The sequence below is a fragment of the Rhipicephalus sanguineus genome, chromosome 7 (genome assembly GCF_013339695.2).
Source record: "Rhipicephalus sanguineus isolate Rsan-2018 chromosome 7, BIME_Rsan_1.4, whole genome shotgun sequence".
Lineage (NCBI taxonomy): Eukaryota > Metazoa > Arthropoda > Arachnida > Ixodida > Ixodidae > Rhipicephalus > Rhipicephalus sanguineus.
This window is the reverse complement of record NC_051182.1, coordinates 14386285-14413150: the sequence shown is the minus strand read 5'-3', so window position 1 is coordinate 14413150 and position 26866 is coordinate 14386285. Positions and strand designations below refer to the sequence as shown.

Below are 26866 nucleotides of genomic sequence, written 5' to 3'. Positions count from 1 at the left end.
TTCAATGATGGCAACACACGTTTCAACAGAACCAAAGAATGTCTCCAGTAGAAAATTAATGACTAGTTGCACGCTGGCGACACAATTCAAGCAAGGTGTCTTCTAATGTGCAAGCAAGCTTATAGTGTTTGTGATATGTCTTTTGAAAGAGAGTATGGAAGTTTGTCGCAACAAAATATACAATTGCTACTGAGTCATGTGCATGTACAAGTGAGTATGTTAGTGCAGTGAAGTAAAAGAAATGTTGGCCCAGTCTTGCTTTCTGCAGTGCCAAACAACGGGTGCTCAAGCCTTCTAAAAAAGTTCTCACTGCGCACAAATATTTGATGACACATGCAACATGCCATTGCCATACATACAACTTTTTGCAAAACATTAAATCTTTGTTCTAGAATCTATAAGACAAATAAAAAGCGATGTATTTTTTAGACCTTTGTTAACTGAACTACCAGGGCCACCGCAACCGTTCGTAGTCTTAACACAGTTTTCACTTCTTTCTTAACAGCCATACTCGGCACATAGCACAATACTTTACTTGCAATGTTAAAGGAGTGTAGACGCCAAAATCTGCTATGATAATTTTATTATTTTATGTGGAAGGCCGTTTATTGGGGACCCTGATAATTACTCGGTACCCTGACAATTTACATGGTGCATTTCATGATTTAGAAAAAATTCCCACCAAACGGTGCACAGCTCTGAGCGATGACAAGAAGAAGTATCATGTAGCAGCAACATCATGTGGAGTCCCAGGGCATTTACTGTTGTTGACTGCAGTGTTGCACGGGGGTACATTGGCTGACATCGCTGCTTCAGCAGTGCATTTTTAGGGGGTCATGCATATTAACAACTCTGAGCGGATCCAAGAAGCCCTAGTTGAAAATTCTTCAAGAATGTCATATTTTTTTCTGAACTCCTAAATTTAAATAAATTACATTTAAGCTGTCTGTTCTCTGTCAAAATTCATCACAGCATTTCTTAAAGCTCATGCTGTAGTCAGCTTGCTGTCCAACCTTAGTGTCTACACTCCTTTAGTGTGATGCTTCATGGTTTTGGCCCTCCTTTTCCCTCAAGTCGATGAGTACTTATGACACGCACCACCAGCAATAACAAAGTTGCAGTGGTGCAGAAAATGTCAGCTGCTGTGCCATGCTTGATGTTGTCTCAGTGATTTTCGGCACCACACACACAATGACGTTTCCCTGTTTGATCCAAGGCCTCGCATGAATCTCGCAATTATGAACAGCAGTTCTCTAACCTCTGCAAGCACTTGATTCTAACAACACAGAAATATTTGATCTAAGGTCCTGCATTAACCGGTCAAGAAATGCTACTCTATTTCAAATTCAACTAAGTAATTTAATATTTCATGGCAAAAATAAGCAAACAGCGCACTTAAGTACCATGCATCTGTGTGCACTGCTGAATTAGCCCGGATTGCCACCACCCAGATCAATAGATGCATGACATTGTTGAGGCCTGCAGAATACAAAACATAAGCCACAACTATGTTAGTCAGCCTTGAAATGGTCTCCAGAATAAATAATTTTCCTTTTTAGACTACATAAATCGCTGATAACCAAGCTTGAGAGGAGTTGTGGTCATTTAATTGATTTAATCGTTTTAATTGTAACGTTTGCTTATTTTTGCCATGGATCAATACCAATTTGCTCAATTTTCAATCCTAATTTGAAATGCTTCACAATACGTGAGTCAACAAGAGCTTACCAATCATTTCTGCCATGGAGCATGAACTGGTCAACAAAGGAGCCAGGAGCTAGGAAACGTGGATTTAAGATTCATTCTAAGCAAAATCGGTGCAATAATTCTATTCCAATTCTTCTCCTTTATGTGTTTTCTTGGTGGCCTGAGCAAAAGTTGCGACATCATTGACAACGATTATCCAGCTCCGAGTGGCAGATGGCAAAGGAGAGAAGTAGAGCAAAAAAAGAAAGAATAATGATCTGTACGTTATATCAGCCCCGTTTCCTAGTATGGCACCAAGGAACTGACTACACTGAGTCTGAACAAGAAAGCAAGCACAGTTCCTTTGATACACCTCCACATAAAAGTATACAGATTATTAACAAAAAGAAGAGAAAAGAAAAAGAACATCGTACTGAGTAACAAAGCCATTCATGTTCTTATGACAGAGTAACGTAAGTAGAAACATCGAATTGTTGACGTACAGGCAAGTGTGAATCCACGTAAGCACATAGCATAATCAGTAGCCCTAATCTCATCTAGGCAGTGGTACATATATGCAAATACCACTGTTAATTTCAATGATGCTGGGGGTGAAACTGGAACCTTCATAATTACTCATTTCAGCTGCTCTTGATTGGGAAAAGAATCTTGCGCTGACTTAGTGAAGAATGGGAGGCGCTACTTGCAGATAGACAAAAATGCTCACCACAAACTACACCACCATAATTCAGCACTGCACTTAAATGTTGTCCCCGATGATACACAGTGTGCGATGACGAGAGCATTTCCATAAAGATATCCTTAATCTGATTCTGTCAAACAGCCTTAATCTGAGTACTACTTTACAATTATGTTTCATATTTTCAGCATTCATGTGTTAACCAAGTAAAGCATATGGAAAGCATAACGATAAAACTTAAACACTTAATAGGGCATCCAAAGTGTGTTATACTTGCCTGAGCTTGCAATACGACCATGTTCAAACACTTACATTTCTCAGTCTTAAAGCCGAGAGCTAGATGACATGACACACATCTGTGCCTCTTATTGTTCCCAAGATGTGATTTGAATTCAACAGTTAGTGAGCATGATGTATGTACAGCTATATGCACAACTGCAGCCATGACTGCACCCGCACTACAAAGAAAGCAAACTGCCGACACGGCCGTGCTAAACCATTTCCTCATTCTAGAAACCAAGCGTCTCAACATGCCAATTGAAGCGTAATGCAATTAAAGGGACACTAAGGAGGAAAAACTATTTCTCTTGTATTGGTAAATTGCCCTTTAACAATACCAAATCACCACTCTTGCTGCAAGAAGATGCTGGGTAAGCGAGAAAGCGCACAGAAATAAAATGCAGGTGGCGATGTCACCTTGAAGTTCCTGCACCAATCGCCATGACAAATTTTGACAGTCTCTACTAGGGCCTACGTAGTTCTTACTTGGTAAAAATCAAGTACATGGTCCTCTGAGGGGGCCATGCACTAAACATACCAAGGTTCGGGAAATTTCGTTGAGCCAATGCGACCAAAATACGAAAGAACACTTTGAAATCCACGACACTTTGCTGACATACATGTGTAGATTTTGGTGCAAAATTTAAGAATAAAACTTTGACCTTAGTTTTCTTTTTCACTAATAAACATATGATGGGGAAATTAACAATACAGTTTTCAAAGCCTGCTTTATCAGTATAAACTGATACATTGTGCCACTTTAGTGTCTCTTTGCATTGTAAGTGAATGTTTGCTCATCAGTACTGGCTGCCAGAGCTTACCACAGCAGCCAGGAAGGATGCAATATATGAATAATTTCATTCTCAGGATGCAGCATCTAAACCGAAGCAACTTGTTGAGAAGTACAGCTTTCTTCTTTCTGATATAGCAGGGCAATGCATGCTTACATTAAATGTGCCAATTTTTTTAATGACTATATACTAGATTGGTTCTTACAAAAGTGCCGTTTGTGTAGTACACGACGATCTCGTATTAGCTATAAATGAATATTGCACAATTTCACACCAGTTCACATAAGAAAAGCATTCTTGAAGCTGCAGACAATGTATGACCAAGCACTCGCAGCCTCCACAATACGTACCCTAATTTTTGGCTATAAGTATACAGTCGAGCCCACTCTGGTAATTATGAAGAAAGACAACGTTTCCTATGGCAGCGCACCTCTGGTAAATCAAACACATCCTGACCTTCACCTCCATTACAGAGGATGTGATAGAATCACTAAAATTGAAAAGGTTCAGGGGAAGATGGAAGCTTGGAGAGGTGAGAAATTCGTGAACACGGGGTGTCGCTCGAGCCAACGTTTCGACAAGCGGACTTGTCGACAAACAGAGCTGCAGCCCACTTGTCGAAACGTCGGCTCCAGCAACACCCCGTGTTCACGAATTTTTAAAACGTCAAAAGGATGCTTCGACGAAGCTTAGTGCACATTTCATCGAGGATGGTTTTTGTGAGGCCACATTCCTGCATAGCACATGAGTGAAGCAATAGAGCTCGGAAGCATTGATGATTAGCACTCTAAGGTTGTTGCGCTGAGCAAAATGCGTGAAGAACTAACAAAAAAGGGGACAGGACAAATGGCGCACAAGCTTTCAACTCTCCTGTTCCCTTTTTTTTTGTTAGTCCTCCGCACATTTTGCTTAGTGCGACAACCTTATAATGCCATATCAACTAGCCCACGTTCAAGCTTTGCTGAACGATTAGAACACACATTTATGGTCGTACATTGTTAAAGCAATCAAATTTTGCCGATGTAATTTATATTCATCAATCATGCATGCACTAGAGCATCGTTCATGAAACGTGAGGCTTCATCAGCACTGAATTGATAAAGAAAGCCAGGAAACTGTGAAACCACTCTGCCACGGCAACCATGGCAGAGTGCATTGTGTCACTGCTTCAAAAAATTTGGAAGCCATCATTGTCAGGTTAGCACTGAAGTGAAACAAGGTCAGTGGTTGGGAAGCAATAAATGTTCTTGCAGTTTCTTGAGCTTATTCTTGCTTGTTCACACACTTTGTTAAATTATAATGAGCTGTGCCTTGTGTGACCATGACGCTTGTTACAAGTCATTCTTGGAAACATTTCGGCGTGCACACAAAAGACGAAAACGAAAGGTTTCGTCTTTTGTGTTTTTGTCTTTTGCGTGCGCACCGAAGCGTTTCCAAGAATGTCCTCAAACCAACTCGCAAGTCAGCTCGACTGTATACTTGACTGTTCTAAAGAAGGCAGCAAAACTAAACTCGAACCTAATTTGTAGTAGACTGCAACCCTTCTCTCTCACTCAGAAGTTCATAAACAAACATTGGGAAAACACCAATCATTCACACATCATTGGCCCAGCAGTGTGCTGGCAACATGGCAACATTAGATAACGAGCAAACGTTCAGGAATAAGCACTGATGAATACCTACGTCCACGCACACATTTCAGATGATAGACTATACACGCACATTCAACACAGTGTAGGCTGATTCACAGTCTGTTTTCTGCACACGGTCTCATCACTGTCTCTATGCACATATTCACAAGGCTGTCAGCTCAGGAATCTGGATGTTCGAAGGTTGACTGGCAGATCAAAAGGAGACAGTCTTTAGATGCCCTGTTCATGCAGTCTCCACAAGGAGTAGCCAGGAGTCTGCAGAAAGTCGTGGCATATCTGCAAACAAAAAGAAAACAACATTTTTGAAATGGCAGTTTGATCAGTAGCACATTCTGCTTATTGTAGCAAAGGCAACCATTAATTGAAGAGCCAAATCATGTCCCAAATTTCATCACACAGAACAACCTTTAAGAAAGGTTTTCTGCCTGTGCTACACAAGGAAAAGATATGGTCTGCAAACCTTCCTTCATTTTTTTCTCATTTAGAACCAATTTTTTAGTTCTTATGAAAATGTCCTTTATTTATGAAAATTTGAGTTTTTGAAGAAATAAATGTGTGTACTGTCTCAAAATAATCCACTTTCACAAAAAAGAAAGCAAAGCAGTATATTTCAGAAAAAAGAACGTCATGCAATAACATCTGATATGATGCAATAAGCATTTTTAGGAGATGGAAGGTGAAAAAGCTGTTGTAATATTGTATGAACCTTGGAAAAACTGCTGCTTGTCACTGTTTAGCAATGCAGAGCCAGTCTTTTGCAGCAATTCGTTATGCTCGATTCTATGCTAATCGTATCAACCACCAGTCATGGCTGGCTGATCCGGATAATGTGAACAAACCGTCACCCTGACAACTGCCAAAGCACGAAAAGGCATAAAAAGAAATATTAGCCCAGGTGTCCTATTATGGCACAGTAACAGTGTGTTAAGGCACGATGCTATATTCGAGGACTCAAATTTCGCCTGCTATATTTCATTTTCATTATTCACCAAGATTAACTTCTTTGGAGGGTATGACAGTGCGTGTACGACATGTACGACTTCGGTGCATGTAAACCCATTTTTTTTTCAGTAGCACTATTCTCTTTAAACAGCAGAATTACTTCACATGACAAGTGTCAGAGGCTTTTTACATGTGCAAGTCTAGTTATGCTTGTGCTAGCTTAATCTCAGTGATACTGAACAAAAAATAATTTTCTTTTATTGAGGAACGTATGAGTGGAAAAACATGGTTGATCCCGCCGTCATGGGAATCGGAATAACACGAAAGTAAAGCGTGCCCTTGCAGAAGTAATTGAATGTTTACTGTACATTGATATAAGAGAGTTTGCACAATGTATATTGATGTCTGGCAGCTATGGCACCGTTTAACGTGGATGCACCCACTTCGATGATTGGTGGTACATCTCCATCCCGACGACTAACGTCCATGTTAAATGATCAAACAAACCCTTGTGGTAGCTGTAGCAGTTAACGGTGAAAGCGTAATCAGAGAACGCGTTGTGATAGCCAGAAGAGCATCTCATATTGGACGCAGAACTTGGTCGTCATCTCGCGGCATGTTAAAATGAGATTGAACACCACGGCCGGACTACACGGAAACGCAAAGCGCGTCGTGCCGCCCCGGTAGCCCAGCCGCGATTTTTCTCGGGGCGAGCGCGTTAGCGGGGAACGCGGTGTTAACAGCCACGTGAGGCAGGCGTGCGTCGCAGGGCTATTTTAGGTTTGGATTAGCGGGATGCTATGAGCGAGGCAGACGCTTTTACGACGCTTTAGAGTTACTGTATATGCTACCTTTAGGTAGCAGAGTTGTGCATCTGTCTTCCAAACGCCGCTAGCAGCCATGCACTGCGGAGAAGCTGACGCTCGGGCCAATTTTTGTATTTTTTGATGTCGCCGCTCAGCAAACTGAATTAACACTAGTCATCGACAGCCAATGCTTATCGGCGGTCTTCGACATGCCAGACATGTTAATTGGTGACACGGTAGGCATGTCACCTGCGAAAACGGAGTGCGACTTCACCGCATAGCTGTGGTTGCTAGCCAGACCTATGCGCAACTCTGCTACCTAAAGGTAGTATACACAGTAACTCTATGACGCTTGGGCTAAGGTCGCCACCTCGCGGTGTGTTAAGGCATTGACAAAATTGAACTTCTATTGAAAACGCACCGAATTGGATGGATGTGTAACGCGTTGAATGTGCTAATCGCGGAGGCCACAGTAATGACGAATTATTTTACTTTACCGCTCCCAGAGGGCACTACCACCCCACCGACCGGGAGAGTGGTAGATATAAAAGGCGCGTTTCTAAAACCTCTAGAGTCTGTGGCCGTGGTGCAGTGGATAGCGTGCCCGGCATCTGTTGTTGCGGACCGAGCGGTCGTGAGTTCGATGCCCGTTGACGGAACTTTTTTTCTTTGCCATGTGATCGTGCATATTTTTTCGAAGTGATTTCCGTGACCGAAATACGTCACTGAAGTCTTGGTGGACCCCGGCATAAAACACTTTCATGTTAAAAACAAATTTTCTGAAGTTGACCTCATAGGACACACACAGTTTTTGTTTTTCCCGTAAACCTTCAGGTGTGAGTGCAGTGCTGAGTGTCCTCCCATCCTTTTTCGTCCTCGTTTTTCAGATAAATTTACTAGCTCTCCTCAATAAAACTGACATCCGCACTTGCACATGAATGTCGATGATACAGACTGTAAACTACCTGTAGGCTTTACAGTGACCTTAAAGTTGCTTGTAAGCCCTGTCACGCACAAAACCACTCAATTTACCGGAAGACATCGATCCGTATCATAACACTTGGCTCAAAGTCAGACAGCGTGTCATAGGCAGCTCCTCACTGAGTGCTTCACTCGACATTGATTCCCACAGAGAAATTTTTTCCCTTGTGTCTGCACTCTTATTTATACTAATGAAGAGAGGAAATAATGAGATTCCATTGAACTTCAAATGCACTGCATAGCCTGCACAGCAACACATCCACTGCACCACATCCACAGCCACTGCACAGCAACACATCTCTAACACTAGACATGTGAAAAAGACAGAGCATAGAAAGCTGTGAGCCATCTCATCTCGCCCAGAGATAGCTGTGCACGCTGCTTAAATGCTACACTGCGTAGAATGGGCTGACTATAGGAGGACACACACACACTCGGTTGTTTGTGATGGCTCTTCACATATACCGTCTCACATTCTGTGGGATCTGCATAATCTTTCTCTCAGAAAATCAGTAGTCTACAAGTGCTGCCAGATTTTAAAAAATATGCGGCTCAATGAGCACTGCACGATTTGCTGTAGTAGGGACACATGCCTAGCATGCGTCCCTACTACATTACATTACGCATTAAATTATTCGCCATGGGCGCACAAGTCCATGGCGAATAATTTAATGCGTAGACTCAGTGGAAGTTTTGCCGCTACTTTTCTACTAGCAGGCAATGTGTGGTTGCATGTGCGGGCAGACTTTATCAGGTTGCGAAACAACTATATGATGTGGCCACGAAAGTGAAGAATGCTTCAAATTTGAAAGCAGGGCAAGTTTCTTCACAACACTGCTTGCAGAAGTGAGCCAGTCATCTAGCTTATTGGACACTCCCTTAATTACTCTGACCTCGCTATATCTCACTAAAGTGCAAGCTGCAATATGTGGACAGTTGATTAATGCATAGCGCAGCCAATAATTTATTATGAGGCACTGCACACATTGTTGCAAGGCGAAGAAAGCTCGGGTGGTGTGTATCCTAGTGAAGCACAATAATGATGCATCTATTCTGCGATCCATCATTCGGTGTTTTCGCAATCAATGGCCAACTCTAAGAACATGCACAGATTATTGGGTGCAAGCATACAAAAAATGAAAAAAAATCTTTTGCCATTGCTGTCTCTGTGGCATGTCAAGTGCTACGTCTGTTACGTTCGTTTATTAGAAGCACACTGAGGAATACATGAAGACAATGGGTCTGCTCTCGGGAGGGGGGAGCAGGCCCTCGGTGCATGCGCTGCTGCTCGGCCCTACGGCGGTGGGATCTCATGTGGCCCTAAACCGAAATTCGCACACAACACTAAACTCATGAACCCCACACTTCCCTTCCCACTCTGTCTCAGTCACCACTGATCTTGATAACGGTCAGGGGACAGCGACGTCTTGGAGGCTTCTGTGGTGATCATTGCAGAGCATCGTTGGCTATGCCTGGTGCAAGCATGGCGCTGCACTCTGGAGCGCTTGTATTCGGCACCTCTTGCTGATCGTCAGCCTGGCTGTCTGGGAAAAAAATGGGAGCAGCGAAGACTGGAGGAGATCGCTCGGCGACCCTGTTGTCGTAGGATTGTCATGAGTTGCTTCTTGCCTCATGGTCTGAACGGGGCTTTTGTGTCGTCCCATGACACCTCTGTCTGTGCTGACCAACCAAGACCAACGACCTACTTTTTTGATGATGGTTCCTTTCATCCACGCCAGGTCACCTGCGAAGTTGTTCACGTAGACGATTTGATTTTTGCGAATTCGCCGCCTGTCCTTACATTCCTCCTCCTTGAGCTGGGAGTCTGGCGGCTTGCAGTATGTCAATGCGGTCGAAAGTTTGCGACCAAACATCATCATGGAGGGTGTTTTCTTCGTGCCGGCATGCACTGTCGTGTGCTGCTTTAGAAGAAAACGCGAAAGTTGGTAAGCGAGAGGGCCGTCTTTCTTTTTTGCAAGCGCTTGCTTGAGTTCGAAGACCATGCGTTCCACTTGAGCATTTTTGGCAGGATAGCATGGAGCGCTTTTGACATGTTTCACTCCACTTCATTTGAAAAAATTTTCTATTTCGAACGAGACGAAAGACGGTCCGTTGTCCGTGACTATTTTTCACGGTACACCGAAGGTTGCAAAAAGGTTTCTGCATTCCTTCATTAGGTGCTTCGTCATTTGTCGTACTTCAAGCCATTTGCTGAATGAGGCAAGCAAGAACATGCAGCCCTCAATGGGTCCTGCAAAATCCATGTGAACTGTCTCCCATGGCTGCGTTGCTCTTGGCCACTCTGGAAGTGGTGCCTTCGCTGGTGCCCTTCGGTTCTCCTGGCACGATCTGCATTCTTGGACAGCCTTTTCTATGTCTTTGATAAGGCTAGGCAAGCCACCAAAGGTAACCTCTTGCGTAGGCCTTCATAGTGACGATGCCTTTGTGTCCTGAGTGAATGATCTTTAAAACTTCGGGGCGAGCTGCGATCGGAATTACTACTCGAGAGCCCCTGAGCAAGCACCCCTGGAGCGTTGACAGCTCGTGCGCTAGCTTCACATAAGGTCGGAAGTCATTGCCTTTCAGTTTTCGCAGTTTTCCTTGCTGGGCTGCTTGAATAACTGCTGAGAGAGTTTTCTCTTCACACGATAGCTCTGCAATGCGTTTGGGCGAAAGTTGGGGATCAATCACACATTCTAGCATCAGAACATCGCCGGGAGAGGATGGCTCATTGTCATCTCCTTGCAGTGGCAGCCTGCTTCGTTCTCATTCCGACTGCCTTTTCTGTAAACAAGGTCATAGTTGTAAGCGGACGGCTTCAGGCACCATCTGGTCATGTGTGGTGACAAGACTTGTAGAAGCGGCTTCTTCGGCCCTAGGATGCTGAGTAGCAGCTGGTGGTCAATTGTGATTGTCACATGTCTTCCAGTTACATATTTCTGGAAATGATTGACAGTGAATACCACTGCAAGTCCTTCCCGATCCAGTTGTGCATAATTCCGTTCCGCCTTGCCAAGCGTTCGGGATGCAAAAGCAATGGGTGCTTCTGCTCCACTTTCATCCACTTGCGATAAGACGGCGGCAACACCATAGGGCGAAGTGTCGCATGATAGGAGAAGAGGCTTGCATTCGTCATAGTGAGCAAGCACTGTGCTGTCGCAAATGAGTTTCTTTAACTCTTCACGTGCCTTTTGGTGCTCCTTCCCCCATATCCATTGTGTTTGTACAATGGATACAGTTTATGGTATAAAGACGTTTATTAGCGGGCACTCGGCGACGATAAACGACTGCGACAGTCAAGGCGGGGTGCCGACTCTGAGCGCGAGGAGCGTGCTGTCCGAGAAGAGCGGAAGAGGACGACCCACTAGTAAGCGCTCGAGAGGGCGACCCATTACAGGCTTCCAACGCTTCGCTACAATTACCCCGGGTACGAAAAGGGAGCCGCCTGGCGACCTAACTGCTTGTCACTATGAGCGGGTCATGGTAGGGTTTCAGGCGCTCCACGTTGACAATGTCGCGCCCTCGACGGCGCATGTCCGAAGATGGTTCAAGGGGTTCGATCACGTAGTTGACCGGGGACGTGCGTTCAACGACACAGTAGGGGCCGTCGTATTTCGGCAGTAGTTTTGAAGAGAGGCCAGGTGCAGTGGTAGGGACCGAGAGCCATACGAGTGCTCCAGGGAGGAACGTGGGCGCAGAAGTGGTGGTGTCACCGCGAATGCTCTTCTGCTGCTCTTGGTCATTCGTAGTAAATGTCTTGGCAAGCTCCCGACACTCCTCAGCAAGTCTTGCTGTGGCAGAAATAGGCGCACACTCAGACGGGTCCGGCTTGTATGGAAGGATTGTGTCAATTGTGTGCGACGGGTGCCTGCCGTACAATAAGAAAAAGGGCGAGGAACCAGTAGTGCTCTGCGGGGCGGTATTATAGGCGTAGGTGACAAAAGGCAGAATGGCATCCCAATTTGTGTGATCGGCGGCGACGTACATCGAGAGCATGTCGCCGAGCGTGTGGTTAAAGCGTTCGGTGAGGCCATTCGTCTGCGGGTGGTAAGCAGTAGTTTTCCGGTGAACAACGTTGCACTCTTTGAGAATGGCTTCGACGACTTCGGACAAGAAGACACGACCTCGATCGCTGAGCAGCTCCTGGGGTGGACCGTGGCGCAGCATGAATCGGTGCAGCAGGAAGGAGGCAACATCGCGCGCTGTAGCCGTTGGGAGGGCGGCAGTTTCGGCGTATCGCGTAAGGTGGTCAACAGCGACGATGGCCCAGCGGTTACCAGCCGACGTTAGAGGAAGTGGTCCATACAAATCGATGCCAACGCGCCCAAACGGCCGGTCAGGGCAAGGTAGAGGTTGCAGACCTGCCGGCGACAGGTGCGTTGAAGTTTTGCGGCGCTGACAATCGATGCAGGAGCGAACGAACTTCTGCACGTAGCGGTACATCCCTCGCCAAAAGTACCGTTGGCGAATGCGGTGGTAGGTTTTCGATACCCCAGAGTGTGCACACTGCGGGTCAGAGTGGAACGACTCGCATATGTCAGAACGCAGACTGCGGGGTATTACGAGTAGCCACTGGCGGCCGTCGCCGTAATTGCGCCGGTGGAGGAGGTCGTCGCGAACGGCGAAATGGTGCGCTTGACGACGCAATGCGCGAGTGGATGGTGTCGCCGATGGATCACTCAGCAAGGCTATCAGTGAAGCAATCCAGTTATCCTTGAGCTGTTCAGTGGCGATGGTTTGAATGTCGATAGACGAAACGGCATTGTGAGACACTGTCATGGTCTCTAGATGGTTAAACACAACACAGGAACACCGAGGATAACGAAAAATTGCTTTATGCGAAAAAACCACTAAACTCTTTACATAAGAAGTAGTGAAGAAAGCCCGACTATATAAACAAACATCCCTTGTGCACACTATCCCAAAACTAATAAAAATATTTACAGTTTCATCACGGGTTACTGGCGTTGACGTGGCAGCTCCGGTGCTGAGGCGACGACTTGTCGTGTCCGCGAAGTGCGTTGCTTCACCGGAGCACGACCGTCTGTTGCACCGTCGGGTAGCTGCAGTTGCCGGTCCACGCCACGTCAGGTACTTGCTTTGGCTGCACCGCTCGTCGTCCGGTGCGCGACCCACGGAGCATAGCCGTAGAACATCTACGCGCCCTCAGGAGAAGGGTCTCGCTGATGCGCGCTGGTCGCCCTCCTGGTCACGCCTCCCAGGTCACAGTACGTTGCTGCGAAGGCTGGGGCACATTTCCAGGAGCTGTGCTGGCGGGGCGGACCTCAGGCGAACGCCTTGCCACGACCACCGGTCGTCCGTGCCTCTGCCCGTTCCAAGCGCTCTCTCTCTTCCTCCTTCTCCTCGCCGGCCACGTCGCCTCTCGTGCCTCTTCTTCTCCCTCTTCTTTGCCTTCTTTATTCAATTCTCCTTCAATGTATGGTCTTCTTCTTTCTCTTCACTCTATATTTCTTCGTTTGACATCTGCCTTTTCTCTCATTTCTTCTTCCTCTACATCTCCCTCTTCTGCCAGAAGTCAACAAATTCATGACAATGATACGCCCTCCTTTTGAAGAGTTTTTCGGCATGAAAAACTGCTCCTGACGTCCCAGGGCCTTCCATCGTCAATGTGTGTCATATAAACATTCTCTCGATGCACTTCACCGGCACACTCACATCACATCACTATCACCAATCACTTCACCACACATGGCGGCTATTTCACTAAACGTCACATCACATGTGTCGCGGACAGTTCATAGGTGACATAAAAGCACCATGTCACTGTGTCTACTGTAAGAATTCCACCAAATGTTCACCATAAGAGTAAAGTGAAGTCTTAAACAAACTCGCTTACAGTAGAGAAGTCACTATGCCGACTACTCAACATATTCGACAGTTGGCTGTCTCGAAAACTCTCGTGTTGCTAAACTGCATGAAGAAAGTCCTCGAACATACAAGCAGGGTACCCTTAATTGTCACACTATTATCACAATATTTCTTTTTCGCTTGCCCATCTACTTGCAACATCCCTCTACAAACTTTTTCACATCTCTCCGCAAACCCGGCCAGAACACTACTTTAGTTAATGCCATCACAGTTCGCCTCACTCCTTTATGCCCCTTGGCATGGCACTGCTCCAATATAGATAGTCTATACCTTGCCGGCACCATCAATTGCATACACTCTCTGCCTTTGTGCACGAACTTCCTGTACACCACGCCATTATTAAGTACGTACGTCACATCTCTTCTCGTTCCTTCACTCATTGGCTTCTCTCCGATCCTACGTACTGCATTTTTCAGTGTCTCGTCATTTCTTTGCTGCTTACCTAGCCCAGCTGTGGGTATGCCCAACTCATCCAGTGTTGCAGACGGGTTCACCTCCTGTCCTACCTCTTTTTTAACTAAAGTCTCCTTTGACACCGTTGCGCCTCTTTTTGCATCTTTCGCCTTTCCTACGCGACCACGTATGCATGTACTAGGCATTTTCCATTGTGCCACTGGGTCGTCAACGGCTCTTACGCCTTTCACATTGCCTAACACCACGTCATACAAGGGCTCTTCTAGACACAGTGCAGTTACACGCCCTGTGAAATATGGGGTGTCTAACAATATTCTGGCCTCCGGGAAATATCTCGTTGACCCATCTGCCAGCACTACTCGTGACGTTTTTCCTGTGAGCTCACTGTCGTTGACCAAACTTCGTCTAACTAGCACCGTACTAGCACCAGAGTCTCGAAGTACCCACACATGTTTGTTCACTGTCCCTTTGACAACTGGCATATTAGTATTTTTCAGGCCAGCTGCGGACACAGCTGCACTCACTACATTCGTTATCTCAGTTTCCTTTCTGTCACCTTTCTGTCCTTCTCTATTAGCTATCACCGCTGATACTTGATCTCGCGGTTTCCTTCGACATTCCTCAGTCTTATGGCCTCTCATATTACACACCTGGCAATAACTTCTTTCCCGTTGTACACCGCATTCCACGAGACAGTTACGGGCTTGATGACTGATGCGATTACAGAGGAAGCACCGTTCCTGCATCTGCTGCTTTCTATGCTCATTGTTTCGGGGCTTAAAATTCGTCTCATCTTCCTCTCCTCTGATCCTGTCTTTATCCATATGTCCTAAATTTTCGATTGCCTGAGCTTCCATGTATTGGTCGGAATAATCAGCTACCTCTTCAAGTGATCCTAGCTTCCTCTCCTTTAGAAACACACATAGCTTCAGGTGACAACAAGCAAGAAATTGCTCCCTAACCATGCTGTCACGCACACCCTCATACGTTTTGGGAGTATCAGCCATCTCCATCCATCTGTCAAAGTAGTTAGACAAGCGGCCCACAAATTGCTTTCCCCGTTTCACCGTCTTCGGGCTTACATTTCCGAAATCTTTCGCGGAAGCCTTCAGCAGTCAGCCTGAACCGCTGAAGCAGTGCTTTCTTGACTTTGTCATAGTCCATTGACTCGGAGGCGGGCATTCTGCCAAATACACTCAAGGCTTCGCCTACTAGCTAAACAGAGACTAAGTGCTGTCGCCCACTCGCTTCTATCCCAACCTTGTCCCACCGCAATTCTTTCGAACCGGTGTAAATAGGCATCTAAATCATCTCTCTTCTCATCAAATGGAGCCATTAACTTCCGCGGACAAATGCTCTTAGCTCTCAGCAACTCCCTTTCGCTAGAAACCGACGATCTACTGTCATCATCTCTGGGAATAGATGCGTCTGCCAAACGCAACTTTAAGAGAAGAATCTCTTTCTCAGCTTCACGTGCCTCGCGAGCTTCCTTTTCCGCGCGTTCAAACAAGCTTAGCGACTCCTCTCGGCTGAGTCCCAGCGCAGTAGCGATTCCCAGCAATTTTTCGTAATCCATGCTCCCGTGCTATGAGAGACCAGTTGGGTAGGATAATCAATCCTGGCAGGCTCGCCAATATTTTGTCATGGTCTCTAGATGGTTAACACAACACAGGAACACCGAGGATAACGAAAAATTGCTTTATGCGAAAAAACCACTAAACTCTTTACATAAGAAGTAGTGAAGAAAGCCCGACTATATAAACAAACATCCCTTGTGCACACTATCCCAAAACTAATAAAAATATTTACAGTTTCATCACGGGTTACTGGCGTTGACGTGGCAGCTCCGGTGCTGAGGCGACGACTTGTCGTGTCCGCGAAGTGCGTTGCTTCACCGGAGCACGACCGTCTGTTGCACCGTCGGGTAGCTGCAGTTGCCGGTCCACGCCACGTCAGGTACTTGCTTTGGCTGCACCGCTCGTCGTCCGGTGCGCGACCCACGGAGCATAGCCGTAGAACATCTACGCGCCCTCAGGAGAAGGGTCTCGCTGATGCGCGCTGGTCGCCCTCCTGGTCACGCCTCCCAGGTCACAGTACGTTGCTGCGAAGGCTGGGGCACATTTCCAGGAGCTGTGCTGGCGGGGCGGACCTCAGGCGAACGCCTTGCCACGACCACCGGTCGTCCGTGCCTCTGCCCGTTCCAAGCGCTCTCTCTCTTCCTCCTTCTCCTCGCCGGCCACGTCGCCTCTCGTGCCTCTTCTTCTCCCTCTTCTTTGCCTTCTTTATTCAATTCTCCTTCAATGTATGGTCTTCTTCTTTCTCTTCACTCTATATTTCTTCGTTTGACATCTGCCTTTTCTCTCATTTCTTCTTCCTCTACATCTCCCTCTTCTGCCAGAAGTCAACAAATTCATGACAGACACTGAGCTGGAAGTATTGTCGTCAGGCAAGGGGGAGCGCGAGAGTGCGTCGGCGTCAGCATGCTGGCGTCCGTTGCGGTACAGCACGCGGATATCGTAGTCCTGTAGGCGAAGTGCCCAGCGGGCGAGGCGGCCTGAGGGATCCTTCAATGACGACAACCAGCATAGTGCATGATGGTCGGTGATGACATCAAATGGGCGACCATACAAATAAGGTCGGAATTTCGTAAGGGCCCAGATGATCGCCAGGCATTCCTTTTCGGTGACGGTGTAATTGGTCTCGGCTTTAGTAAGCGTACGACTTGCATAGGCCACGACATATTCAGGGAACCCTGGTTTGCGCTGCGCAAGGACAGCGCCAAGGCCAACACCGCTAGCGTCTGTGTGTACCTCTGTAGGGGCCGCAGGGTCGTAGCGGCGTATTATGGGAGGCGACGTCAACAAACGACAGAGCTTTGCGAAAGCGTCGTCGCACTCCGACGACCACGAATGGAGGGGCCCGTTACTGCCGAGAAGCTTCGTCAGTGGCGATATGATAGTCGCGAAATTTCGAATGAAGCGCCGAAAGTAGGAACACAGTCCTACGAAACTGCGCAGTTCTTTGACGGACGTAGGTTTGGGGAACTCAGTCACGGCCCGAAGCTTGGCGGGATCAGGAAGAATTCCGTCCTTGGACACGACGTAACCGAGGATTGTCAGCTGCCGTGCTGCAAATCGGCACTTCTTTAGATTCAGTTGCAGACCGGCGTCGCTCAAACGCGTCAAAACATGCCGTAGGCGTTGAAGATGCGTGGAGAAGTCCGGAGCAAACACGACGACGTCGTCGAGGTAGCACAAGCACGTGTGCCATTTCAGGTTGCGCAGAACGGTATCCATCATGCGCTCAAAGGTGGCGGGCGCATTACACAGCCCAAACGGCATGACGTTGAATTTGTACAGGCCGTCGGGCGTGACAAAGGCGGTCTTCGGTCGAGCGTCATCAGCCATAGGTACTTGCCAGTACCCTGAGCGCAAATCGAGAGATGAAAAGAATTCGGCGCCTTGCAGGCTGTCAATCGCGTCGTCTATTCGCGGCAGTGGATACACGTCCTTACGAGTGATCTTGTTGAGTCGTCTGTAGTCCACACAGAACCGCACAGAACCGTCCTTCTTCGCAACAAGAACGACAGGAGACGCCCAGGGGCTGTTAGAGGGTCGAATGACATCACGTCGAAGCATGTCGTCGACTTGCTCGGTGATTACACGGCGTTCGGCGGGAGATACGCGATATGGACGTTGGCGCAGTGGCAGGTGGTCGCCAGTGTCGATGCCATGCGTAACGGCCGACGTGCGGCCGAGAGAAGTTTGAGCGACATCGAAAGAAGGGCGAAATTCTTCCAACAGGTCCAAAAGCTGGGAACGCTGGACTTGCGTAAGGTTGTCAGCTATGGAGGAACCAAATACGTCAGCGTGTGATGAACCAGACGTCGAAACAGCACTGAGCGTACTCGAACTTCGGCCGTGCGAATCATCGGGCTCGTCCATAACTTGTGCGTCTTCGATGGGTTCTACGCTGCCCAGACATTCCCCTCGCACCAACGTAACACTGTACGGGGAGGGGTTGATTACAAAAATAGAGGTGCTGCCCTGAGTGATTTGAACGGTCGCGAAAGGCACCAGCAAGCCTTTCCTCGTGCAAACACGGTTATATGGCGAGAGGAGTGCAACGGTGTCGGATAGGCTGGCGCAGTAGACTGACACCGCCGTTGACGAGTTTGCAGGCACTTTTATGTCGTCTTTGACGAGTACCTTGCTCGCAGCCGATGGACTGTCTGCCGGCGTCAAATTAGAGAATGGTGAGAGCTCTATTTCGGCGGGTGCGCAATGAATTACGGCGTCGTGGCGGGAGAGAAAATCCCATCCGAGGATGACGTCGTGAGAGCATGCAGGAATTATGATCAATTCGACGGCGTACATAGCGTCCTTAATCATGACGCGGGCTGTGCATACCGCTGTAGGGTGAATGCTTTGGCCGCTGGCTGTACGGAGGGAGAGCCCGGAAAATGGCGTCGTCACTTTTCGCAGTATTCGGCTAAGCTTTGCGTCCATAACGGATACGGCGGCTCCAGTGTCGATAAGGGCAGATGCACGAACACCGTCCACAAACACGTCTATCACGTTCGATGGGCTTCGCTGAGGGCTTTCGCAGTTCGACAGCATCGCAGCCCTTGCCTCGTGGACTGCGACGACTAGTTTTCCTGGTCTCGTGGGACCAGACGTGGCCGCATCGGTGACAGCGAGCGGCGTCGTGGTGACGGTGAACGGCGGGTAGATGGAGCGGGGCGAGACGTCGGCGACAGAGGCGTAGGTGGGTCGTAATATGGGCGGCTCGCCGGGCTGGTGGCAGGCGACGCGACTCTAGGCGGCTGCACGCGATTGCAATAGCGCGCCACGTGGCCGGCGTAACCGCATGCGAAGCATATGGGGCGGTTGTCAGGTGTGCGCCATCGGTTCGCTGGGGCAGGGCCCGCCCAATGGTGCAGGACGGGATTGACGGGGCGGCAACTGATAGGACTGGACGGTGGGCTGCAGTCGTGGCCTGTGCGTGACGTCGGCGCAGGTTACCGGTACATCCGCTTCGAAAGAATGAGGTCGAGCGGAGGCTTCGGCGTAAATGTGTGGGGCAGCCGTAGGGATTGCTGGGGGCGTTCTTGCGACCACTTGGGCGTAACTCAAGGGTGCAGGAGCCGTATGGTGCTGGTGGTACCGGGCATGACCTCTGCGATTTCTTGCTCAATTGCTCGACGGAGCGGAGGCAGAAGGGTGGTCGACGGCTGTTGGACGTACTGCGGGCGAGCAAAGTCCAGCAGAGAGAATTGGCGCGCGATTTCCTCGCGCACGAATGTCTTCATCTCTGCGAGCAACGCGGAGTGGTCGGATATGGTCGACAAGCCAGCGAGCTCGGCGTCGCGTGATGGAGAGCGACGGGTCATCGATCGCTGCCGGCGCAGCTCCTCATAGCTTTGGCAGAGCGTTATGACTTCAGCCACTGTGCTGGGGTTCTTGGCGAGCAGCATGGTGAAGGCGTCGTCGTCGATGCCTTTCATGATGTGCCGGATCTTGTCAGACTCGGACATGGAGGCGTCAGCTTTCTTACAGAAATCGAGGACGTCTTCAATGTAACTGGTGAATGATTCACCGGCCTGCTGAGCGCGTTCACGTAAGCGCTGTTCGGCCTGCAGCTTACGAACGGCAGGGCGGCCAAACACATTGATAATGGCGGTCTTGAAGTCGGACCACGTTGTAAAATCTGATGCGTGGTTGTTGTACCACAAGCCCGCCACACCCGCGACGTAGAAAACCAGGTTAGTCAGTTTTCCTGCCTCGTCCCATTTATTGGGGACACTCACGCGCTCGTAAATCGCGAGCCAGTCCTCCACGTCGGTGCCATCTGCGCCAGTGAAGACCGGAGGGTCGCGGATACGAGGCACACCTGGGCAGGAGGGCGGTGTAGGCGGGGCCGTTTGCTGGGAGGCGTCTTGAGGCATCGTAGGCGGCAGGGTACGGGATCGAAGAGCCAGGGGCATCGAATGAGGGCCGAAATTGTTGTGAAAGCCCAGCACCCTCCACCAAATTATAAAGACGTTTATTAGCGGGCACTCGGCGACGATAAACGACTGCGACAGTCAAGGCGGGGTGCCGACTCTGAGCGCGAGGAGCGTGCTGTCCGAGAAGAGCGGAAGAGGACGACCCACTAGTAAGCGCTCGAGAGGGCGACCCATTACAGGCTTCCAACGCTTCGCTACAATGGATACAGTTGACAATGAATACAATGGATGACAGTTGCCTCACCATTGTACATGTACATGTACAATGGTGAGGCAACTGTCACTCTGTCCTTGAGAAAGCAGTTGTAGAAAGAAAGCAAAAATGCTTGGAGCTCAACTCTATTTTTCGGTGCTGGTGCATCCATGATGGCTTTAACTTTCGCTCCAGTGGTATGCACACCTTGTTCGTCGATGCAGTGTCCTAGGAACTCTACGTTTTTGTCCCCAAATCGACATTTGTCTTTCTGCAGGCGCAGACCAATGTTACCCAGTCTTGACAACACTCGGTCTAGCCGGTCGTCGTGTTGCTCTGGCGTTTCTCCGCAGACAATTATGTCGTCGAGGTACACGCTAGTGCCAGAAATTCTTGCGAAAGCTGTCTCCATGCTTTTCTGAAATATTGCCGGTGCTGCTTCCAAATGGAAGTCTCTTGACTGCGTACAGTCCATTCAAGGTATACATGGTCACTACTTTTGGTTTGCTTGCAGAGACCGGAAGTTGCTGATAGGCTTGAAAGAGGTCAAGCGTTGAGAACATTCTTCCACCTCTGAGTGGACAGCGCCTCCTCAGTGGTGGGAACCGGGTAGGCCACTTTCATGGACACTGCATTTACCCTGCTTCTATAGTCACCACACAGTCTTGATGACACGGAATTTTTCCTAACCAACACCAAGGGTGTTACCCAGTCTGAGTGTTGAACTGGTTGCAGAATGCCCTGTTGCTCCAAGCGATCTAGCTCTTCCTTCAGAGCTGGTCTGAGTGCAAGAGGAACTGGTCATGCTTTGCAAAAGTGTGTTTGGATGATTGGGTCTGGTCCCAGACAACACTCGACGTCCCGAGGTCGTCCTCAAATGGTACAATCGTCCTCGCACATTTCTCGATGTCCTTGGTACGTATTGAATACGACACGAGCTGGTTTGGCCCGGAAACGTCTTTGCGAGTGCTTTCTGAGGACAACAAGTTGTCCTGTAAAGGTTCTTTCAGATACCTTTTGGGGATGACAAAAGCAATATCGAGAGCGCGCTAGCAAGTTGTCCTGAAAAGGTTCTTCCAGGGACCTTTTGGGGATGACAAATGCAATGCATGCACTGAGCGCTTACATATGAGTCCTCGCGTCCTTTTCACACTAAGTAGATGCATATCATATGTGAAAATTTTCTCAGCACGTTTGTTTCACACAGACATTGCATATTTTCGCCTCGTTGCTTCTCTTTTGATTGAAAAGCTTCAAATTACGCGTTTCGCTTTCTGAAACACAAGTAATTATTAATCTTGGCTATCGAAGCTGATATTGCGAAATGTTCATTTAAAATAGTGTGTTCCTAAACGTGGCAGCCATATATTAGTGAATATCCGCCGCTGAAGCGCGTAATAACAAACTAGCCGCTGGCAACCATTGACCATGCGTTGCCGTTCTGGATAGTCAAGTAGCCAAACCAGCCAAGCCATTCCAAGTCAACTGACTGTCAAGATGGGATCTTGCAATGAAGGTTAGTGCAAACCGCATCTTTGTTGTTTGTGTGTACAGTACAGTTTAGTGTACAGTTAACAAAAGTAAGATGTCTGAAAGTGCAAATTGTAGACGTCGACGGGAGGTCAATCGCCGTTTTGATGGGTGCTTCACGTTACTCAACGCTCTGACTGGTGCTCCAATGAATGGAACGGCGCCAGTCGAACAAATAGAGTCCCAACGTGAATAACGGGGAATCGAGGTCTGCGTCTGACACATGGCCCGACCTCGGGCAAGTGAACTCGATGCCCATGTCGAGTGCACTGGTGGGCTGTCAGAGCGGAGCCTCTAACACTAATGAGTGCACTCTGCACGATACACGTGGTGACGAGGACATTGTGCCAGACTTTCGAGGAAGTTTACAAGCATGGGCCATTGAGTCGCAGTCGTCGCATGCTGCGGTGAAATCACATGAGACTGTCATGAAATGTAGCATTGTTCTACACGGCACAGCATCTGGTTCCTTTTGCATGTATTATTCCTTTATATAATCGTAACTGCCTTTATTTGACGTCTTTTTTTTTTTGCAGGAGTAGTCCGGTACAGTAAAACATCTTTGCAAATTTGTGTTGAATGCCTTAAAATTGTTTTTTTTTTTTTCAGACACTGCCTCTGACTATATACTTGGACTCGGATGCCTGAGAAAGCGGTCCTCATAACCAGTTGGGACTAATTACTGTTTAAATAAATGAATTTCAGTCAACAAGCTTTGTTTGTATTTTTTGTCATAGTAAGCACTTATTGTCACCTCTCCGTTTCTTGACGCAGTATACATACACAAGACCTCACAGAGGTGTTTTTCCTTTATGTATGTAAATACCTTGAAAAGAATAAATCATATGTAGCAATACAAAATATCACAGCCTACGGTACCGAACCGGCTGCACAATGGTTGTTCTGAAAACATACTAAAAAAGTCCTGAAGTGTTGTTTTGAGGACGTCCTGAGGTTGTTATGAGTACGGACAACAGGACTGGATTAGTGCCATTCTAGTACCACAACAGGACGTTCTGAGGACATCATAATGTCCTCAAGGTGGCATACTGAGGATGTCCTGAGGTTGTTATTGTGTTGTCTGGGGTGGTCCGAATGTGAACTGGTGGTCCCTCATAGCTTATGAAGTCTTTATTAAAAACACGTGCATGCTTTTATAGCAGGCAGTGCAGCACTGCGTGCTCTGTGCGCGTTGCGTATTCCGTTTGATTTATGCCTTGCAGCCAGATTTTCAGAGCACTGAACCAGTTGCGGCCCAGAAGGCTGCATCCGCTACCTTCCATGACATGCAGTGGAATAACGTAATCTTTAGACTTGTGCCGTACTTGTACTTCAGCAGTGCCAACAAGGCTCAAGTGCTCTCCCGACCACGTGTGAAGGTTCAAGTCTGAATGGGCTAGTGGAATTGGTTTTGTAGGCCAACTCCTGTCGTATGTTTCTTTGCTGATTAGTGAATACACTGCACCCAAGTCAACTTTGAACTCCAGCAGCTTGCCGTTGACACGTAGCGGCAACATGAACTTTGGGCGTGCTTGCAGTCTTTTTACTGTATTCAGGTCCCATGCTGACCCGTGTCCATGCTTTTCTATGCTTGCGAACTTAGGCTCCATTTGATGCGTAGCAGTTTTGCGTGCTTTTATTGCGATAGCAATTATATGGACAGTCTCGGCTGGATTTTGCCGTCGCCGTCGCTGCCGTCATGCACCGTATATGTATAAGTATGTATATATATATATCAAAGTCCCAAAGCAAAATAATTCAGAAACATGCTTTCGAAGCGCGGAATCGAACCAGTGACCTCTCGTTCTGCAGCGTATTTAACTAACCACTACGCCAGAAAGTGCAGATCCTTCAGGTAGCCAACGGCGAGCGTTATATACACACCCTTTACCGCTGGCAGGACTCAAAGACGGCAGGCGCTTATAAGAGTTTCTTCATTACCAGCGAGATGGCGCAAGGAGTGCGACAGGCGCATTTAAAAGTCGTCGGCGAGCTCGCTCGCTTCTTCTTATATTTTCTCAGGTAGAACCTTGCCCTTCCGCTGTCTGCTCGCGCGGTTTTCTAGTGGTGAGGGGAAGAGGGATGTTTCGAGCTTTCATTGTGACGTCCGCGCTCATGTTACGGAGCGTACGAAAGTCACTCGAGCTCAAGGGACGCCGCTAAACGAAGAAACAGAAGATGAGCGTGAACTATCAAGTGTCACAGCTCGACACTTGAAGCACGCTAGTTTCCTTCGCTGCTTCGGCCGCCTTTTCAACAGGAGCGGTGTTCAAACTGAGGGTATCCATTGGCGAGCCTCACTTCGTATAGCATTAGTTTCTTGCTATCGCATTCATTGCTTCGCCCTTGTGGCGAAACTGTGACTTTTTTCTTTGTGATGCAAGCTCTTTCAATATGCCCGGTTTTCTTGCAAAAGTTGCATGAAGAATTCCGGAACTTGCACTCACCCGAATTGTACCAGCCGTTGCATCTGTAGCCACGCGCCTTGCGTGGCGTGTGCTGCTCTTCCTTGGCACCTTCTTTCTTGTGGCTTGTGCACTTCTAAGTTTTCTGTTTCCAGCTTGATGCTCTTCTGCTGCAGGACAGCACTTGTGAAAAGCATTCTGGACGGTAAGGTCTCTCTTGGCGAACAGACGCTGTTGAACGAGCTTGTTTCGGATACCGCAGAAAAAATGGTCACGTAACATAATATCCAGGGGGAGCGCGGTGATGAAGTGGCTGTGGTCGCCGTCGCCTCTGCCGCCTCTGTCGCCGTCGCCCCGACGCCGCAGTTACAATCCGCGGCGAGTTTATGTAAAGCGGCCACGTAAACAGTAATGGACTTGCCTGGTTGTTGGTTGCATCTCTGGAATTTGCAGCGACAGTACAGCCCAGGTGGGCGTGGGTCGTAATGTGTAGCCAAGGTTTGGACAATTTCTTCATAGGGCACTTCTCCTATGCTCTTTGGTGTGACCAGTGCACGGACGGTTTCAAATGCCTCCGGCCCGCACAGAGTCCGGAGCAGGGCTTGCTTCTTTTCGTCGGCTGTGATGGAATTTGCCACGAAGTAAAATCCAAGACGTTGAATCCATGACGTCCAGGCCTTCCCCGAGAAGGGCTCGATGGAAGCTTGAAGACAGACGCCATTGGCAGCGGGCCACACCCGTGTCTTCAGTGGGTTTTCGTTTCCCTCATCGCCAGTGCTACATATGTCTGTTACGTTCGTTTACTAGAAGCACACTGAGGAATACATGAAGACAATGGGTCTGTTCTCGGGAGGGGGAGAGCATGCCCTCGGTGTATGCACTGCTGCTCGGCCCTCTGGCGGTGGGATCGTGTGTGGCCTAAACCGAAAGTCGCGCGCAACACTGAACCTGAAACTCACGAACACCACATCAAGCATTGCAACAAATGTGGTAATGAGAAACCATTGAAGAGAGAATGTTTGCCAGTCACTTCAAGCCTTCTCTGAACTTCTGTCTTGTTTGGATCAAATGTGATAGTGTCTCTAGCAATGTGATAATCTGGTACACGGTGAAATTAACCTATTACAAAACATTTCTAAATTGGAGAACTTTTCATTCTCGACCCTAATTGAGATCCAATGTACAGGGTCGGCCACATTTAAGGCGAACACCCCATCAGCATTCAAGCCGGCGAAACAAGACTGTTTATTCTACCTCACAAGGAAAATGTTCATGATATGATGCCTAATCATAGTTTTGATAAACACAACATAATTTTCCAGAGTATACGTTAAAGATCAGCTTCTATGAGGTCTTCAATACTAATGAACTCCAATTTACCTTAGATAATAATTAGAATACTAATTCACCTTAGATGTGGATGACCCTGTACATTACTGCAAGAGCGCATTACGTTAATGAGAAAGTGGTCTCTCTGTGAGCACATATTTTAGGTCACATTACCTGGTTTTCTCGAACATTGCGGCAGAACAGGTAAAGAACGTGACACACAGGACACAGCGCTTTCTCTTTGCAGCTGCTGATAGACAGTGCTATGTGTTCACAGTCCCGTTTTTTGTGTTGTTCTGCCACAATGTTCACGAACCAATTGCTAGCCCACCTAAGAAACCCTTTGACTCGAACGGTTGCTGAAACCTTTTTGTGGCAGCTAAATGTGAATGTCGTAGCGTGTTATATAAGATGAAATCGTATGAATTGATGCAAGTCATCCGTAGCAGCCTTATTAGTAGAGTCTTTTAGCAAGTTATTGAATTACGGTAAGGCAGTACGGTAATGCTCCTTCTTTCCCGGTCGTAGTGCTTTTTCTCTACACCTCAAAAGCTTTTTCAAGAATTACTGTGGGGATGTCACGCCTCATTATCGCCTGTCAGCCTAGACATTGTTAAAGAGGAACTTGTCGTTCGGGGGACACACTGTCACTGGAGCGGCTTAAGCATGAGCGGGAGAGGAGGAGCGCTACCACACTACCTTACCACATTTGTGCACCATATTTCCATAACTTGCTAAAAGACTCAAGTATCTACTTGAGGCTAAACAACTTGGTCATCTCACATGGTTGGAACATTTACACTGCGTGTAACAACGAGATCGAGCATGCAATCTAGGACTCGGTGTAACGTGAGAAGAGAAACTACCCACCGGCATGCCGTCGCCGTCTCTTGCACGGCGCCGCCGCCGCCTGTCGTCCTGGGCGACGTGCGGGCGCCGGCAGCCGCAGTGCCTGCCGGCGCAGGCATACGACGTCGAGGCGTCTGGCGGCGGCGAAGGGCGCCGAGTGGCCGCGTGTCAGACGTGCGCGAGAGTCACCTGCACCTCAGAGTGTCCTGAGGGCAGCACCAGCGTGCGCGCGTTGTGTCCGGACACTGACACAATCACAGTGTCCTGGTTGATGACCTGCGACGTGTCCGTCGTCTGCACGATGGTCACTGTGTTGACGTCGTGGTTCTTGCGCAGTAGGTGCGGGTCGGGCGCCCTCGACGAGCTTCCCGGTGGAGGGCTCGGCGTGTCTCGGTTCGACGACGACAGGCTGC

General features: G+C 48.2%; 1 long non-coding RNA gene across 1 annotated transcript; it reads right to left on the bottom strand.

Moving 5' to 3' along the window:
* LOC125759240 (uncharacterized) lies at positions 1-26866 on the bottom strand. The gene is made up of 3 exons (XR_007416813.1): positions 26475-26866; positions 4908-5384; positions 1-4783 (listed from the first exon to the last, which is right to left on the bottom strand). It is a non-coding gene; the product is annotated as an uncharacterized LOC125759240 (long non-coding RNA).